This window comes from Pelodiscus sinensis, chromosome 1, assembly GCF_049634645.1.
Source record: "Pelodiscus sinensis isolate JC-2024 chromosome 1, ASM4963464v1, whole genome shotgun sequence".
Taxonomy (NCBI): Eukaryota; Metazoa; Chordata; order Testudines; family Trionychidae; genus Pelodiscus; species Pelodiscus sinensis.
In genome coordinates this window covers 250430226-250449192 of record NC_134711.1, presented here as the reverse complement: position 1 = coordinate 250449192, position 18967 = coordinate 250430226, and the positions used below count along the sequence as shown (strand labels likewise).

General features: G+C 44.9%; 1 protein-coding gene and 1 long non-coding RNA gene across 14 annotated transcripts in view; one reads left to right on the top strand and one right to left on the bottom strand.

The window, feature by feature from the left end:
* MBNL2 (muscleblind like splicing regulator 2) overlaps positions 1-18967 on the top strand; it is a 161340-nt gene that overhangs the window by 37099 nt on the left and 105274 nt on the right. The window lies entirely within an intron of this gene.
* LOC106731749 (uncharacterized) lies at positions 3646-13898 on the bottom strand. 2 transcript variants are annotated; one of them, XR_001368031.3, is made up of 3 exons: positions 13709-13898; positions 8814-8953; positions 3646-3792 (listed from the first exon to the last, which is right to left on the bottom strand). It is a non-coding gene; the product is annotated as an uncharacterized LOC106731749 (long non-coding RNA). The 2 variants fall into 2 exon arrangements; XR_012900569.1 differs by lacking the exon at positions 13709-13898 and adding an exon at positions 11660-11959.

Genomic DNA, 18967 nt, shown 5'->3' with positions numbered 1-18967 from the left:
TAGATTACATATCGCGCCAGCCTAGAGGAAAACTATCTTTGAAAAATTAAATAAATAGTTCCTGCTCTTCTAAACAACTAAATGTAATTTAAGCTTTGCGAACAAGATTTTTCTTCACATACAGTTTGCTTTTGAGTGTGTTTAAAAAAACAAACAAATCTCCTTAAGGACACATTCTCTCTTAGGCCCTTCCCACACAAACATACCTGTTATACATTTAGGTGGGCTTTTATTTTTATGATATAGGGGGGAGAAAAATCTTGAAATTATTTGTAATCAACATGTAAATACTTGATACTAAACTTTTGAGGGCTAGATTCTAATCACATTACTCATGTTTAGTAGTACCTTTCTCCAGAAATAGCCCCATGGATTTCAGTGAGACTTCTCATGGAGTAACTTATTACTTGGTATGGTAAGAATGGCAAAATCTGGCCATTAGAAGTGAAGTAGTCACTTGTATACTATGGCTGTGGTGAAACCAAGTTTACATTACTTAAAAAAATGACTTAAGTTGTACCAGATTAGATATCAATGAATTTATGCAGTGTTTCTTTTGATATAAAATTAAAGTATCACTTTGTAGGAAACTTAGGATACATACAGTATACACGTGCTTCTTTTTAATCGTATCTCACAATAAAATAATGCTGTATGCACTGTTAGATACACAGTCCTGGTTAGCCAAATATCTCCAAATTAATGTTCTGGGATGTACCTCCTGAGTACTTCAGGAATAATCTGATCTGAGTTCCAGGTCATTTGTGAAAAGCTCCACTTCTGACCACCATTTCTTTACAATGTTCACAGTCTTGAGTAGGGCTCTTAAAGGTAAAGTGAACGCCTTATGAATAAATACAAAAATATTTTTAATTTTTGAAATCCATTATCTAAATATATTTGCAAACTCCAATAATACATATTGGAAGTCATTTGCTCTTACTTTCAGGGTCTCTGTTTAGGGCTGTTCATTTATCCTGCAGAGAAGAAAAAGCCCTGTGTTTTGAGAGAGTTTCCTTGTGACTTGAGAACAGAATTATTTTCAAAATTTATTGTAGAATCCATTCCTTGCCATAGGATTTGGCTGTACAGTCTTAAGTTTTCATTTTAAAATGTAATTTCTAGTCCTTATGGTAGTGAAAATAACCTTCCAAGCGTGAACCAATGTAGTGTTGACGTGTCTGCAAACTGTGTAAAACAATAGCCTTGGAGAAATAAAGTGCTGCCAGTCACCTTAAAGGGAGGTACCAACCCTGAAACCTAATTTTAAAAATTGTGAATGCACAAATGCATGGCGTACTTTAAAAAAAAAATTGACATAGTGTAAAATATTTTTTAAAAATCCTCAAATTAGATTAAATGTAAAATAACCGACACAAGGAAAAATGAGAAGTCTTGTGGCACCTTATAGACTAGCAGATTTATTGGACCATAAGCTTTCATAGACAAAGACCCGCTTCATCAGATGCATGACAGGACTTCTCGTTTTTGCAGATTCAGGCTAACACAGCTACCCCTCAGATACTCAACACAAGGAATAACATGCTCATATTATTTTTTCCCTATTCAATTCAATAAAATGCTATATTTCATTTTTAATTAAAGCTTTGGTAGAATTTCAGTACAGGCAGTCCCTGGGTTACGTACAAGATAGGGACTGTAGGTTTGTTCTTAAGTTGAATCTGTATGTAAGTTGGAACTGGCATCCAGATTCAGCCGCTGCTGAAACTGATCAGTTTCAACAGCGGCTGAATCTGGACACCAGTTCCGACTTACATACAGATTCAACTTAAGAACCCCAGGCGTCCCCAAGTCAGCTGCTGCTGAAACTGATCAGCAGCTGATTCCAGGAAGCCCAGGGCAGAGCAACTCTGCCTCGGGCTTCCTGTAGTCAGCCGCTGGTCAGTTTCAGCAGTGGCTGACTTGGGGACTCCTGGGGCAGAGCAGCTGGGGTGCTGCCGGGTTGGTCCAGTAGCGCCAAGGAGCGGTGCTGCGGGACCAACCGGCAGCGCCTCACCTGCTCTACCACAGGCCCCAGGCTTTGCTCCAAGTCTCCCTGGTCTGCTGGGGGGGGGGGGGGGCACTAGCTGCGTTCCCCCCCCCCCCCCCAGCAGACCAGGGAGACGCGGAGCAAAGCGGTGGAGGACCCGGGCCGGACCGCGGCGCTTCCAGATCAGCGCCGCGGTCCGGCCCCGGGTCCTCCGCCGCTTTGCTCCCCGTCTCCCTGGTCTGCTGGCTCCCCCAGCAGACCAGGGAGACAGGGAGCAGCTTTTCTCGCCCCGGAGGAGGCGGGCGGCGGGACCAGGCATCCCGCTGCTCCAGTCCTCCGGGGCGAGAAAATTGCCGTTCGTAACTGCGGATCCGACATAAGTCGGATCCGCGTAACTCTGGGACTGCCTGTATGCTGCAAAAATCAGGTGTGCTTTCTGCACATTTGAATCCATTTTGTCGTAGATTACACAGGGCCTGGTATGTTTGTGATATCCTGAACTATTAGAGAAGAAAAACAACTGAGCTCCAGTCCTAGCAGGTAAAAGAAAAATTCTTGTTTTAAAAATTATCCATATTTATTCTTCTTATTTTGACATATAAAGCTAGCAATTAACTTCACATATAAATAATTTCTACTTTCCACTAATCTGTAACAAGAAAGTACAGTTGAATGACTCTGCAAAATTCAAATTAGATAGTACTTTACAGAAGAACATTTTTGTCTTTACTTACCTACATCCTAGAACAATAAATGAAGCATCCCAAAAAAGTAATATCATTCCGTAAGGAAGTAGGAAATGAAGGAATGATTTGCCCACAGTTTGAATGAATAATATGTAATTAAGTCAGGGGATGCATGTAAGATGTGTGTTTTGTCAAGCAGGAAAGAAGATAGAAAAGTTTTCATAGTATAGTTCCTACACAGAAGGCAGAGTAGAATATACATAGAGCTCTGCAAATCTTTGGATATCTGTTTTATATTCGCAGTTATCTGCGGATATCCGTGGATTATTTTTTGCAGATGCGGATACCAATTTTGTATCCATGCAGGTTTCCAGACATATCTGTGTAGAAGAAATATACTGAAAGAGAAGAGGGTTGTTCAGTGTTACATTGCTCATAAATGGAGACAAGATAGATGCAGAAGTTTATATATTTAAAAAACTCCTTCATACTGTAGTCAGTATTTCTGTTACAGGAACTGTATCAAGAAAAAATAATAAAGTATTTTATTTTAAAAGTTTTATGGGATGTGGCTAGGATTCTCTTCATCTTTGGATTCAGTTGAGAATGGCAATTACAGAACTGGATAGCAAATGCATTTTTATTTTTTATGGATTCTGATAACTATTAACTGACACATAGAAGATCATCCTCAGTGTCCAGGCCCAGCAAAGAATGGGTTTTATTTTCCCTATGTTTCTTCCTAGCTGTGCAAAATATTTATCTCTGGGATTCTGAAGGTTGAGATTCTTTGAGCACTTGCTTCATGAGTTGTATATATCAAGGGACCCACTATCTTTTTTCACAAGTGTCTTTAATTTTCTGAGTCTCTGTCACTGTGTGTCTCAGTTTTGTACTTGTTGAAGACAGTTTTCTGGACTATGCAGGTTGTCAGCTGTTGAGACCTTAAGTGGTGGCTTTCTGGTGGCTTTCACTTTATCAAGTGCTCATAATTTGCTTTACAGAGTAGAATTCATTTTATTTGTTTTCTGGTTCACGTTTTCCAGTAGGTCTCTACTAGAACCAGTCTCCTGATGCTGAAGTGGGGATGATGTGGCAGATCTGGAGGTAGTTGCTCTGTGAAGAGTCAGGGGGAAACACAAGCTTAATGTGTAGTACTTTGTAATTGTCAGACAAGTTAAATTGTTTACAGCATTATTATTAGCTGTTTATAACAAATATATAAATATTTAACACAAAGTGCCACAGTTTGTAAACAGACAGCTGTAACTCTGCTTTTCTGGATTCTCTGACAGTCAGACCTTGCCTCCTTTTGTAACTTGAGTATACACGGGTGTCTGTTAATGATTTAGGACTTAAGCGTTAGTTTGCATTTTATTTATGTGAAAGGTTGAAAGAATTATCCTGGGATTTCTTTGATGGCCGCACTCATTGCTAGCTAGCACAGTGCCCAGTAAGTGCTGTGAGAATGGTGGTCCTACTGCTTCTATCCTAGTCTTTGTCCCATGAATGAGGTTGGAGACATTGCCCAGTCACAACCTCCATTCTGTGTCCTCAAAATTGTGTCTGTGTGGGTTAGGCTAGGGTGACATCCACTGTCCATTTCCTCCAGTAAAATAGAAAACAAATGCTTTCTTGATTAGCAGAATGTAGAACTGCAGTACCAATTAATGTGGTAGTAACCACAACACTATTGGACAGACTCAAGAGCTCTTTATGTGGAAGGACAGGGAATGTGCTTGCAAAGGAATAAAGAGATGGCTTTGTGTGGACTGGCTGTGCTGCAGTACTCTTCTAGTGAGTTCACTGAGCACATATGGCTGGAGTTTTGTTCTAGCAGCGATGTCCTGGACTACGTTCCTCTTCAAATTACAAAGTATTTCCATTCACAGTGAATTTGTCAAGTTATTTTTGTGCCTTTTAGGTCTCTCTACTGTGATTTGGCACTTTCTGAAGCACTTTGAACCCAGACTGTTCTATTGCCTCAACTTCTCTATAAAATACATTAATTACCATAGTAGCCCAGTTCTTTGTGGGCAGTGCGAAGCCCTTGCACGTGCTGTCTGTGCTATATCAGGGTAACCAGCAGGGACGTCAACATGTAGTCCACTACACAACTTACCCATAAGCCATGGCTTATCGGTTAATCTTATCAACTACATGCACGCCCCCTCCTTGTTGCCTCTGGCTTTAAGCAAGCTCCCCGCAAGCACCGCATCTGCCTACTCTCCACAATCCCCGACTGCTGCCTCTGATAAGCAGCAGCACGGAGGGTGAGGGGGGCAGGCTGGAGCCAATATGCACAGGGAGCCAGCTTATGGCTCTCTTTTTTTTTGTGCCGGCTCCATGGACCTGCCTGTCCCCTGCAGGGGAGGCAGGAGCCAGTGCTGGGGAGAGCCAGCTTAAAAGCTGGCTCCTCTCAGCGCTAACTCTGTGGTGCCACCACCCCCGGGCACTGCCGTCTCTGATAGAGGCAGCACGGGGAGCGAGAGTGGGGGAGGCTGCCACGAAGCAGCCTCTGAGCAGCCCCTCTCTGCAGGTGGTTGGTGCTTCCCACAGACAGGGGCTGCTGCTGGACCTCCCTCTGTCTGGCAGGCCCAGGCATGCCGTGGACAGAGTTGCTCTGTGGGAGGCGGAGCAGCCTCTTGTCTGCGGGGAGCTCGGACCCCCACAGACAGAGGCTCCTGCCATCCTGCACTGCTGCCTGTGTATCAGAGGCAGCTGGTCTGTGTGGTGAGCTGTCTTTTAAAATTAGCTCCCTTTGCAGACCGGCTCCTGCCCGTCGCCCCGCGCTGCTGCCTCTGATTGAGAGAGAGCAGCGTGGGGAGGCAGCGGGCTCCCTAGGAGTGGGGGTGACAGCGCACTGGCTGTTGGCCCCGCCCCCATGGTCTATTGAATAGTCGTGTAACTGCTAAAATTTTGTTCAGTTACACGACTACTTAATTACATGCTAACATCCCTAAGAAGCCAGCATTTGAAACCAAAACCTAATTTAATTTACTCTGACTGTGCAGTGAGGACACATGACTTTCAAAGGCTTTTGGTTCTGGCACAGAACTGAGCGTCCATGGTAGCAGCAACTCTTTGAAGTGGCAACGTCACCATCAAATAAAGCATGCAGCATAATATTGGGATTAGTACGTTCTAAAGTGGCCAGCAGGAACTGCATACATCTTAAAGGGCATGTCAGCACTACAATGTTTTACTCAGGTCCTGGCTCATCTTCATGGAGACGTGACCAAAACTTCGCATGTCTATACTGCCACCCTCACACTATCCTTACAGTACCGTGAGGCCATGCAGATGCTGCAGTTACATGCGGTTGGGATTTGGGGAGAGGGATATTCTAGGGGAAATTGTTTTATAATGGAATTGGAGGAAAACTTGTTAGGCTTCTGCATGGAAACTGATTTTAGCCTGCTAAAAAAATTAGGTTATTCATGTCCCATCTGTTCCATCTGGGGCCTCAGCATGAATCCAGTACTGTTGGATGAGCCACTCTTGCTTGTGACTGAGCTGCTTGAGGCAGAGTAGATCTTCCGCGGGACATTGGCTGACATTTCAGCCGTGATTTTGCCCCACTTGTTATGCCCTTCCAGCATGACTGTGAGCCATTAATAACGACTCTCATCTGGCTATTGCAACAGCTTCTCTCACCTTAAACTGGTGAAAAATGGTTGAAGAGGGAGGGTAAATGGAGCAGCTTCTGCCCTTTGTAACTTTGCAGGCCCTCAGTTGGGTAACTCACCTGAACAGGTGACCACAGAATCCTACCAGCTGACTTTGTTGCTAGGTGAGCTCCCCTGCCAGAGCAATTCTCTAGGTTGAGAGCCTGTCTTTTGTCTAGACCAATTACCTTTCAGTGGTCAGGCACTTAAGTAAGTAATCCTATTTTGTTATTCCTTTGCCATTCACTTTTCCAATTTTGGACCAACATGGTAACGGGACAAGAAAGAAGATAAAGAACCACACATCCAAAAGAGAGGCTGCAGTCTGGTAAATAGATCTACAGAGTTCATAAACACCGACAGAATTCACCATCTCCACAGACAAATTCCACAAATTGTCAAAGAGATAGTATCTGTTCCCAAGGTTAACAGGTTCTGGATCCTGAAATAAGACCATTACTTCTGTCTTTGTCCATGCTCTCCTTCCCTCCATCATCTGTAGTGATGGAGGGAAGGAGAGCATGGAGCGGTGTTACATATCTGTAATAGCTCACCAAGAAAGTGGTGAACCATAGTTATACCAACTTTATGACGTGGCAGTGAAATGTGCACAAGAAGACTTAGAGTGGAGGATTGACATATTTAGTTTTTGTGGTCATCACCAGCTATTCCATATTAACTGGCAGGACAAGATCCAAAATGACCAATTTGGGCACCACACGTTTAGAAAGATGTGAACAATTTGGAGCGACTCCAGAGGAGATCAACAAAAATTATAAGAGGTTTAGAAAACATGACACAAAAGAAAAGGTGGAAAGAACTGGCCATTGTACATTTAGAAAATAGATGGTTGAATTGAGACACAGTTCTTTAAATAAGGTTATTATAAAGATCCGTTACCAATTTTTTCCATATCTACCAATGGTAGAGCAAGAAATAGTCAGTTTAGTTTATAGCAAAGAAGATATATGTTGGCTATTATGAAAAAAATCTAACTTTAAGGATGGTTAAGCACTGGAACATGCTATAAAGGGAGGCTGTGGAAACCCTATTCTTGGAGGTATTTAAGAACAGTTTAGACAAACGCCTGTCAGATACAGTGTAGGTTTGCGTAAGCCTGTCTAAGCCCCGTGGAATGAACTAGATGACCTCTTGAGGCCCCTGGCAGACCTATATTTTTAAGATACTGTATTTGTGGCTGAACCCAGTAATTGTCTCCATTGGTGCTGTGTGTGTTTTGGCAGCTCTTCTGGTACATACATATTATTAGGATGGAAGCAAATTACAAAGCATGTTTACCAAGGAGTTAGCCATTGATCAGCTGGTTGCTAAAAACTTCAGTGATGTGATTTCCAGTGAAGGAGATAGAACATTAAACTAGGAGGCTGATCTTTGTCCATCTGGTATTTGCCTTGAAAATCATGATGATGACTAGGAAAATGGACTGGAATAGATCCCATTTTGGGATTTGATCCAACACCAGCTCATCCAGTCTATATCCATGTGAATGGGCAAGTTGAAGACAGAATTCCCCTTTTCCCCCGGAGGACTCTGGCCTTCAGCTGCTGTATACAGTACTTAATGGGCAAATTGCATGTATGCTCTGTATGGTCTTGCAAAGAGGCAGGGTGAGAGACCAGATTCTTCATTACTCCATTTCTGCACTCAGCATAAAATTGGAGTAGGAAGTAGGTCCATGATGCAACAGAGAGAAATCGAAGCATGTTCTACATTGTGCCATCTTGTATGACTCCCTAAGGGATATTATTTCTAAGTAAGAACAGCCAGAGAGCATTCTAGCTATGCCTCATCCCTCCCTAGAAAACCCCCTATACGGAGAGCTGACTGGGGAGGTAGCATAGAGCCATTGCAGCAGTTTCATGCTTGCCCAGGGAAAAGGTTTTTATTGGGAACATCTTTGGGTTGTTTTCAACTGTGCTATAGTCCTCCTATATTAGGCTGGTGGTATGAAAGAGTCAGAGCATATTCCAGAATCTGGCTGATTAGGAGCACTTCTCTAAAAAGATTTGTACATTCCTGAAAAAAATAAAGTATGTTGTTAATATAGCACAGGGGTGGGGAACCTCAGGCCTGGGGACTTGATGCGGCCCCTGGCTTGCCCGGATCCAGCCCCCGAGGCTCAGAGCTTCCCCCCAGTAATGAGGAGACCCTCCTGCTACCCTACCACAGGGCTGGAGCACACAAAAACTACTAGCCTGCATACCCCCAGGCTCTGGCATGAGGGGAATGTGCGGAGTGTCTTTCTGTTCTCAGTCAGGGGCCATATCAGGGTATTTTGGGGTGTATTTTTTCACTTGTGTGGCCCCGACTGATTTTTCTGTGAGTCAGTGGCCTCCAACCCAAAAAATGTTCCCCACCCCGATATAGCAGAATGATCAGCTTCTGTAATTTGCGTCATGCATAGACCCTCTTAAATAATGCTGTCATGGGAATTAAATTTTATAATACCTGTTGTTCAGTGCAGTCTGCCAAAAGCAAAGCATTGGTGTCCAAGAGAGGCCCAGGGATAAGTCATCTCTGACAAGGATGATTAACCATTGCCCACAACTCTTCTGTCAAGTTGGAAGCCAATTTTACAGCTGAAGTCTCTGCATAAGAATGGAAAAGCTGGGTTACTTTTAACTTAAAAAAATGGTGAGGTGATAATGTGAAGTGAAGAGGAATGATACAAAATCAGAAAAGGAGTAAAAGATATAGTGGCACAAACTGAAATATCAAAAAATATTTGAAGGAGACAGAAAAAACAATTTTCTCCTGTTGCACTGAATGATAGTTAAAATGGAATAAATATGAGTCCATTTCAACAACAATATTTGTAAAGACATCAGTGTTACAAAATATCCTTGTGACTTTAAGTCAGTTATGCAGACTCTTGAAATGTTTTCTGAAGCTTTGTTACACATAGTCCTTCAGCAAAGAAATACAGTGAAGTGCTTGAAAATTTTTGTGTGCGCATGTATTTGAATTATGCCTGTGCATCTTCATAAGCCTAATTATTTCACAGTTGGTGGTATACTTCCTTTCCTCTTTCCCTGATGGACCTAGGGCAATTCAGTATTGTTATACAGTAAAGCCAGTTTTAAAGTAAACCCATAGATTTTCTTAATAAGCTCATTGCTCTACTCTAAATAGAATGGGGCATAGTAAAAAACTGGCACCTTAGTTAGGATAGCAAAAGGGTCAACATTCCAGATTAGTAATCTTGGCAAGAAAGAGTTGGCTCATTTAAGGAAAGTGATATTTGTAGCTCACTTAGATAAATACACATCTGAATTGTCCATCTCAGGGACTATATACTAATGAAATTAAAGGTTTCACTTTTAAAATGTAATGTTTTAGTAATAATTTATATAATAGTGAACATTTATATAATAGTGAACATCTTCCATAACAGACATTATACTAATTTATAGTGGCTTTGTAGGGTAGGTACTGTAATAATTACTATTTTGCAGGTGAGAAAACTGATAGAACGTTTAAGGTTCATTAAGGCACCCAGCCACTTACTCATGCCAATGTGCTGCCTCTCTTTCAAGTAGGCTACCATTTTCTTTCTCTTGGAACAACTCACTGAGATTTCAGGCATAACCTCAAAGCTGATTATATGCTAACAAAATTAGATGCATGAAGAAATAGATTTTGGTTTTAATTTGTGGAAGAAAATATGTGACTGCTTCCTATTGAATTTGTTTTTCTAAAAACATTACAGTGGCAGTAGAGCAGTATTCCATTCTTGTTTTCCATAAAAAAAACTGATGAGACTTTATGAAAGGTGTTTGTTGTTTTGTTTTCAAATGGTTCAGTTGAATTTTTTACGTCTCACTTTTTTTAAGCAAGGTCAGTCATTGCAATGTAAGTTGTTTTTGCCTTTTACTTTTCTTTCATAGCTCTTCAGCACATTAATTGTCCCACATTTGAAGTCATTATTTTTATAATTGCATAATAATATAAATGGTAATCAGTTATAATGCTACCTAATCAAGTTTTTAATTGTTCAGTCTAGGGATGTCAATCTGAAGATGACTATACGATTAACCGATAAGTCTAGGCTTATTGGATAATCTTGTCGACTACATGCATTTCCTCCCCCACCCTTGCTGCCTTTGTATCCACTTAACAGCTAGCAGCAGAAGGGGAGGCTGCAGCTGAGCAGACTCTGTCTCTAGCAAGGCTTCTTCGTGGCAGCAACCACTGGTCTGCGGGGAACTCGAACCCTCCATGGACAGGGGCTACTGCTACCCTTCGCTGCTGCCTCTGCATCAGAGGCAGCAGCGGAGGGTGGCAGCCAGTCCATGAGGAATGCTGGTTTTTAGACCACTCCCCTCGTGGACTGGCTCCCCCTGACACCCCACATGAGATGGAAGTGGGCTCCCTGGAATTGGGGCTGGGAGATAACTGGCTGCCAGCCCCTGGGAACTATTGAATAATCATGTAACTGCTAAGATTTCATGCGGTTACATGACTATTTAATTACCCGATATCTAACATCCCTAGTTCAGTCATACAAAAATGTGTATATTAACCTATGTTACATTATCTGTTTTGCAAATGTCAGAATGCATAGAATATATCCTGTAGAGAGGTTAGAGATTGGTTCTTGAGGAAGACACAAAATAACATTTAATTTGTTAGAATATCCCAGGTTCATAGACTGTAAGTCCAGAAAGGACCATCATTATTATCTAGTCTGACCTTCTGTATATATCAGGCCACAGAATCTCACCCACACCCTCATCTCTGACTGTTACCAAAGTCCTCCTCACATCATGATGTAAAGACTTCAAGTTACAGAGACTCCATCATTTACACAGACCCAGAGCATTCCTTATTTAGTTTTCTGATCTCTGTGTTCTAACACAATGCTAAGGTGTTTGAGTTGTTTAACTCAAAGCATAATAGATCAGAATATGTAACTAACAATTGTGCCAACCCCCATGATTATTTGTTTTTATAATATACCTGTTACCCACGTTTCGTCTGTTTTTGTGTTTTGGACCAGGAGTCTGCACCACCATGCTGTATGATGAACACTTAACAAAATTACCATACTGGAGGGTAGGAGATTTATATCATTCTGCCATTTGATTTTTTTTTTTAATTACTATGGACCTCAACATTTTTACCATGGACACATTGCTGACCCCTGTTTTGGACTGTAAATTTGTGAGATAGGAATGCTTTTAATATGTTAGCAGAGAGCCTTGTTTGTGCAGTGGGATCTATCGCAGGATGAGCTGATGTTTTAAAGTGCCTTGAGGGTCAGCTGCACATAGTTCTAGTCTCAGTCCACCTACCCTGGAGAAGGGAAAGGTCCTGGGCTCATAGGCTATAAAGATGAAATTCTGAACCAGGCCAGTCTGAACAGAGTTCTTAATAACCCTAAAACTGCCTTTCCTACTCCATTGTCTCTCCACACATTGAGACCCTGCAATTCTGCCCACCTTCTTGATCATGCATGTGGAACTGGAAGCATTTCAGTGACTGCACAATAGAGGTTCTATTCTTCATGTTAATTTATTACCTAGTTCAGGTTGAACCTCCTAAATCCAGGACTGATTGGTCCGACAACATCCGTGGTCCGGCAGTGTTATGGATGTTGCTGGACCAGAGAGCTCCAGTGCCCGGGAGTGCTTGTCAGTCAGGAGTCGAGCGGCAGGGATGCCCACCATCGGGACTGGTGAGCTCTGTCCTGGGGACCCCCATCTGGGTACAGCATAGCGGGGCAGCCACAAAGCCCTCACCCAGCATGGGGCAGGTGCAGAGCCCTATCCATGGGAAATGCCAGCTGGCTGCAGCAGCCCCAGAGGGTCCCAGCCAGCTGGCAGAAAAAGGCCAGAGCCAACCCAAAGCCCTGTAAGCAGCAAGGCTGGAGCAGAGCCAACCAGAGGGAGGGAAAATGTCCTGGGAGGCTGGTGGCAAGGGACGGGACCTCCCTTGACCTGGCAAATTCCCTCATTTGCAATGGGTCATGTCCGGAGGGTGCTGGATCAGGGAGGTCCAACCTGTAGTAGCTTAAATTTGGCCCGTGATATCTCTCTCCTACCTGTTACTATGTCATGTATCAGCACTGTGTGGAAATCTATTGAGATGTCTTGTGAGATCCTCATTCTTTGCAACCAGCAGGCAATTTACCATGCAATTTACCATACTTTTAAGCCAGCTCCCTCCAGCACCAGCTTCTGCTTCCCTCTCTGGCAGCCTCTGATATAGAGACAGTGGGCGGTTGGGGGGGTGGGAAGGGAGTGGACTACTCAACTACTCGCTTACAGTTGTATTGCACACATCCTTACCAATCTGCCTCCCTCAAAACCACCTGCTGCTGCATCAGATAGTCACAACTACTAATGGGGAAAATCTAGTAAAATAGTGTGTGCAGAAGTGTGAACAAGTGCAGAGTTAAGGCTGATTTGTGCTGTACAGGGGTTATGGTTGGCTTGTGAGTTGAGGACTGCTTGTACCATTAAAGAGCTCAACTTTCCATATTCTGTTGGGTTATTTTGGATCAGGGATATTTGTATAGAACATCCCTAAGGTTTCACAACTGGGGGTGTTTGTGTTAATATGTAACTGATAGTACACCATCAGTGATGCAGAGTAAAAGCATCCACTTCATTTTACTGTAACAGTCAAGCTTGTGAACTCTTACTTGAAACAGGGTATGCAGAATTAGAGGCAGAAACAAAATTCCTCCCTAAAGATCAAATCTCAGTGGTAATACTTTCAAAAAGTATTCAAGAAGGACCTTGTAACACCAATTATCCAAATATTTAGACAACTATTAGTCTGGGGAGGCACCTGTAGGATAGGAATGTCCACATTAGCTAGAGACTCTCGTGTCTCAGTCTCTAGGGCTATCCTGGGACTTCTGAGAGAGATTGTATCCTTTGCACACTGTCTGTTTTTATCATGTTACCTCTAGCTCCACTTCAGCAAATTACTCTTAACTGTGGATTGAAGGGAATGTTACATTTAAGGATAATGAACCTTTTCCTAAGCAAGCCCCTAGAGCTCACTGAACACAGAGATTCCCACACACTAGTATCTTAAGCTTTTGTCTTTTTGGAGGGGATGGCTGTAATATCTTCAAGATAGTGTTATTAGTTGTGTTGATTGTCAAGGTTGCCTAATGCTTTCCTATTACAAGACCATGTTTTGAATCCTTTACAGCTTTGATGAACTTTCAACTATTTGGTCTAAAACTTTACATTCATTTTTCATTAACTGACTTTTCATTAAAAGTTCTAGTAAAAATGGTTTCTAGAACCTTCAACTTTGAAATTTGGCTAGAGGGACACCCTAGGGTCAGATGCATGCCTTTTGTTGTCCACTGAGAATCCACCTACCTTTTGGCAGAGATGATTAGCCTCTGAAAATCACAGCTTGCTGAGGTTAGTGTGAAACAGCTACATTCCCCAAAGATGCCGTCTGTAGTGAGTATGCTGCTGCCCAGGGCTGCAAGTTCTGAGTCTCTCTCCTTGCAATCGTTGCTCCCTGATGTTAGGGATTGTTGTGGAACCCACACTAAAACTGTGAATGGGCATAGTCTCTCCTTTTCTCTCTCCTCCCCCTGCTGTTGCCCAGGCAACGCAGAAGAGGAGCATGTTAGCTTCTCCTCCTCCGCATTCAGGGTATAGGAGGTGCTCAGGGAATGGGGGAGAGAGATATGTGAGAAGAAGGGTCTTTAACAACAATAATGCCCACTCATCTCCAGATCCTCAGTTCCTGAGATCCAGTGTTCCTTTGTCGTCTAAATTAAGGCCTGAAGGCTAATTGATCATTAATTCTGACCTTCTGTATATCAAAGGCCATTAAATTTCTAGTAAATGGCTCTGAAAGCCATTATCATAGTTTGTATCTCATATCCCCCTGATGACTAGTACTCTTAGTGAGTAACTACTATTATACCAGCTTATCTGTTAATTCAAGTTGCAGACATCCTGTGCTGTCGATCTATAGCAGGCCTGGGTAAAATACTGCCCGTGGGCCGGATCTGGCCTACGGAAGTAGCAGGGAACCCAGGCAGGCTTCCCTGCTTGCCCCGCAGTCCTACACGCTGCTCAGAAACGTGGCTGCCAAGCCCTGTTTCTGTTTCAAAACTGTGGGGAGGGGGGAAAATTTCAGGAGCTGCCCCTGCATCCAGCACAATCCCATTGGCCAGTTTCTGCCCAGAAACTGGACAATGGGAGTTGCCTGTTTGAATAATAGGCAGCCAAGAAGAACCAAACCCCTCTCCTCAGCTCAGTTATTCACACAAGCACATGGCTGGGCAGTCAGGCTGGCTGGCTGGGAAACATTTTAAGCTCTGCAAGCCTTAGCTGTGTGGGCAGGTTTGGCTGCTGGCTGGTAAGTCTCCTGTCCAGAGCCTGCCTCTGGCACCTGAGTCTCCCTTCCCCAACTTCCTCCCCCCTCCCTCATTCAACATACCAAACATCTCCTCCATTAATATCATGAACGATTTTGGAAAGTGGTTGAGGGCTGCATTCTTCCATGATATTAATGGAAAAGATGCGGGGTCTGCAATGGAAATTGGGTGCAGAAGGGAGCTTGGGGTAAGGGATTGGGTTCCAGGGGGGAGGGGGGCAATGGAGTCTGGGAGGGAGTTTGGGTGCAGGAAGCAGTTGTGACTTAGGGCACAGAACTGGGATGTGACCTAGGGTAGGAGGGGATTGTGATCTTGGGCAGGAGATTGGGATGTCAGATCTGGGAGGATGTATGGGTGCAAGAGGGAGGCAGAAGCTTTTCCTCTCTCCCCTACAGTTGTGAAACAGAAATGGGACCCGGAAGCTGCATTTCTGAGTGGCATGCAGGTCTCAGACGCAGCTGCGTTTCTAAGTCTGGGGCTCCCTGCTTCCTCCGTAGGCCGGATTTGGTTCTGCCTGTTGGTGTTACACTTGAATCTTGTGTAGTCATTTACATCCGTACAAAGTGAGTGTAAATGCTATCCTAGCACCACTTTGTTTAGTTGTAAATGACTACCAATGTGCAAGGTAGCTGTGAATCAAGCCCTACTGTTGCCATTTGGTATGGAACATCAGATGTTAATACTGAGGGCTGGGTAGGATAGAACTGACTAACGCTTTTTTATTCTTAGTGCTCTAAGTAAAACTGGAAAATGGTTTACATTTTGAAACCATTCTTTCCATTGATGGCATAGCTGGGATTATGGGATCCTTCTGTCCTGGGGATCATTACTTGTGAAGATCAGTTTAGAGGATCAGAACCTCAATTCATAACCAGGCCAACAGAAGTAGTCTTGATCGTACCCTCACTGCTACCAAAGCACAAGCACAGCATACCTATGAAGCCTCAGCTATTTTATTACTCAGTGCTGTCACTGTGATGCAGCAAAGCTGTTGGGCCAAAGGAGTTCATATTTAGACCTGTACATTCCAGCAAGGCCGGCCCGAGCCCTTTTGGCGCAGGCCCGCCCCCAGGGCGCACAGCGTATGCGTGGGCTAGCCACGGCCAATGGCGCGCACCCCGGGGCCCGCCCCTGGGGCGCACAACACATGTGCTGCCCGGCCCGGCCAGTGCTGCTGGTGTGCGCGCCGGGCCATGCAGGGTCCCGCGGCCATAGGGGTAAGGGCGCCGCAGGACCAGCGCTGCAGGAGCCAGGCACGTGGTACCTGATGGCAGCTGTAAGGGACGCCACGCGCCCCATTGGTTGGCGCCCTGGGCAGCTGCCCGGCTCACCCATGCCTCAGTCCGGCCCTGCATTCCAGCTAAGAGCTCTACCAGGGCCTGCTAATCCACAAGTGGAAGGCCTAATCCTATGAGGTGTTGAATACCTGCAACTCATTGGCTGTGTCTAGACTCAGCCGCTTTTCTGGTAAAACTTGCCAGCTGTCTACACTGGCTGCTTGAATTTCCGCAAAAGCACTGACTTCCTACTGTAAGAAATCAGTGCTTCTTGCAGAAATACTATGCTGCTCCCGTTCGGGCAAAAGCCCCTTTTGCTCAAAACTTTTGCGCAAAAAGTCCAGTGTAGGCAGCTGAGATTTGTTTTCCGCAAAAAAGCCCCGATCGCGAAAATGGCGATCAGGGCTTTTTTGTGCAAAAGCGCGTCTAGATTGACCACGGACACTTTCCCGCAAAAAGTGCTTTTGCGGAAAAGCATCCGTGACAATCTAGACGCTCTTTTCCGAAAATGCTTTTAATGGAAAACTTTTCCGTTAAAAGCATTTCCGGAAAATCATGCCAGTCTAGACGTAGCCATTGAGTTTAAACAACAAGAAGTCTGGTGGAACTTTAAAGACTAACAGATTTATTAGGGTATTTTTTATTTTTTAAAGTGCCTCCAGACTCCTTGTTGGTTTTGCTGAAGTAGACTTAGGTTATGTCTAAACTACGGAGATTTTTCCGGGATACCGGAGATCCAGGGAACATGTCAGCTCTTCCAAAAAATTTTCTGGAAAGCGCAGATGTGCTCTTTTGGAAGCCATACATTCCTCATTTTATGAGGAATAAGGGCTCTTCCAAAAGAAGAGATTTTTCCCACATTTGGCCCCGTGTGGATAGGCCAAATGTCAGAAAAGCCTCTTCTGTAAAAGGAACTGGAAAAAAGGCACGCAAATTGCGATTTTCAAATTGCATATTTTTTTTTCTTTTTTTCACAAACCCAACAGTGTAGACATAGCCTAACACAGCTATCTCTCTGTGAAACCAGTGAGGAGTACTGTGGCACCTTAGGGTATGTCTACACTAGAAAGTTAGTTCGAACTAACGGACGTTAGTTCGAACTAACTTTCCTATGCGCTACACTAGCGCTCCGCTAGTTCGAATTTGAATCGAACTAGCGGAGCGCTTAGTTCGAACTAGGTAAACCTCATTTTACGAGGACTAACGCCTAGTTCGAACTAGCTAGTTCGAACTAAGGGCTGTGTAGCCCTTTAGTTCGAACTAGTGGGAGGCTAGCCCTCCCCAGGTTTCCCTGGTGGCCACTCTGGCCAACACCAGGGAAACTCTATGCCCCCCTCCCGGCCCCGGACCCCTTAAAGGGGCACGGGCTGGCTACGGTGCCCGTGCCAGGTGCAAGCCTGCCAGCACCCAGCTAGCAGACCCTGCACCTGGCACGGCACAGAGCCACCCACCCGATGCCCCCCAGCCCACCCCCTCTTGCCGGGACCAGGCTGGCGGCTCCCGGGAGCTTGCCCGGGACCGCAAGAGGCGGGCACCTTCCTGGGCTAGTGCGGACATCGTAGACCTCGTCCACGATCTCCGCACTAGGCACAGGAAAGTGGCCGTCTAGGGCAGGAGAGCTGCCAGCCTGGCCACCCAGGACCAGGTGTGCATGAAAATCAAGGGGGTCCACTGAGACCCCCGACACTGAGCCCTGAGCTTACAATGGCCGTCCTGGGTCAGACCAAAGGTCCATCTAGCCCAGTAGCCTGTCTGCCCACAGCGGCCAACCCTAGGGACCCTGGAGGGGATGGACCGAAGACAATGACCAAGCCATTTGTCTCGTGCCATCCCTCTCCAGCCTTCCACAAACTTTGGGCAGGGACACCACTCCTACCCTCTGGCTAATAGGACTCCATGGACCCAACCTCCATGACTTGATCTCACTTCCCTTTAAACTCTGTTCTAGTTCTAGCCTTCACAGCCTCCTGCAGCAAGGAGTTCCACAGGTTAACTATTTGCTTTGTCAAGAACAACTTTCTCTTACTAGTTTCAAGCCTGCTACCCATTCCTTTCCTTTGGTGTCCTCTAGTCCTTCTTGATGGGAACTCAGGAAGAACTTTTCTGAATGCACCCTCTCCACCCAACCCCTGCTTTTACAGACCTCTATCCTGTCCCCCCTCCGTCTCCTCTTTTCTAAGCTGAACAGTCCCAGTCTCTGTAGCCTCTCTTCATCTGGGACCTGTTCCCAACCCCTGATCATGTTAGTTGCCCTCCCCTCTCCCAGCCTTTCTCTTCCCCTCTCCCACCTCCTTTTCCCAGTCTCCCCCAGTTTTTTTCAATAAAGACAGAGTCAATGTTGGAAGAAACGTTATCTTTATTTTGTACATCAAGAAGAAGGGGGGCTAGGGAAGGGCAAGTGGAAGGAGGTGAGGGAGGAATGGGGTACGAGCCCCCGATGGGGAGGACTGGGCTGGCTCTGCGGGCTTCTGGGGGTGGAAGCTCTCCTGCAGCCCCCCAATTACTCCCTCTCCCCAGATGGCAGCCTGCGGCAAGTGCAGCCGGGCTGATGGCCGAGTGGTGTGATGTGCCCAGTGTGGGCACTCAGGGCACTCCAAGCCAGAACTTCTTTGCAAGCGGGGCACCCCTTAGAACTGTGTGTCCGGGGTGGGGGTCGGGACCCTTTAAGCGCAGCCCTCGGCTAGCCTGAGACAGTATCTCCATGCTCTAAGTCCTCCTTTTATGCCCTGCCGGCACTGCTTCCGGCCATCATTAAGCCCTGTTCAGAGTCCACTCAATGTGGACTTACTAGTTCGAACTAGCAAAACGCTAGTTCGAACTAGTTTTTAGTTCTAGATGCGTTAGTTCGAACTAGCTTAGTTCGAATTAACTAATTCGAACTAAGTTAGTTCGAACTAGCGCTGTAGTGTAGACGTACCCTTAGAGACTAACAGGGCATAAGCTTTCATGGGTAAAACCCACTT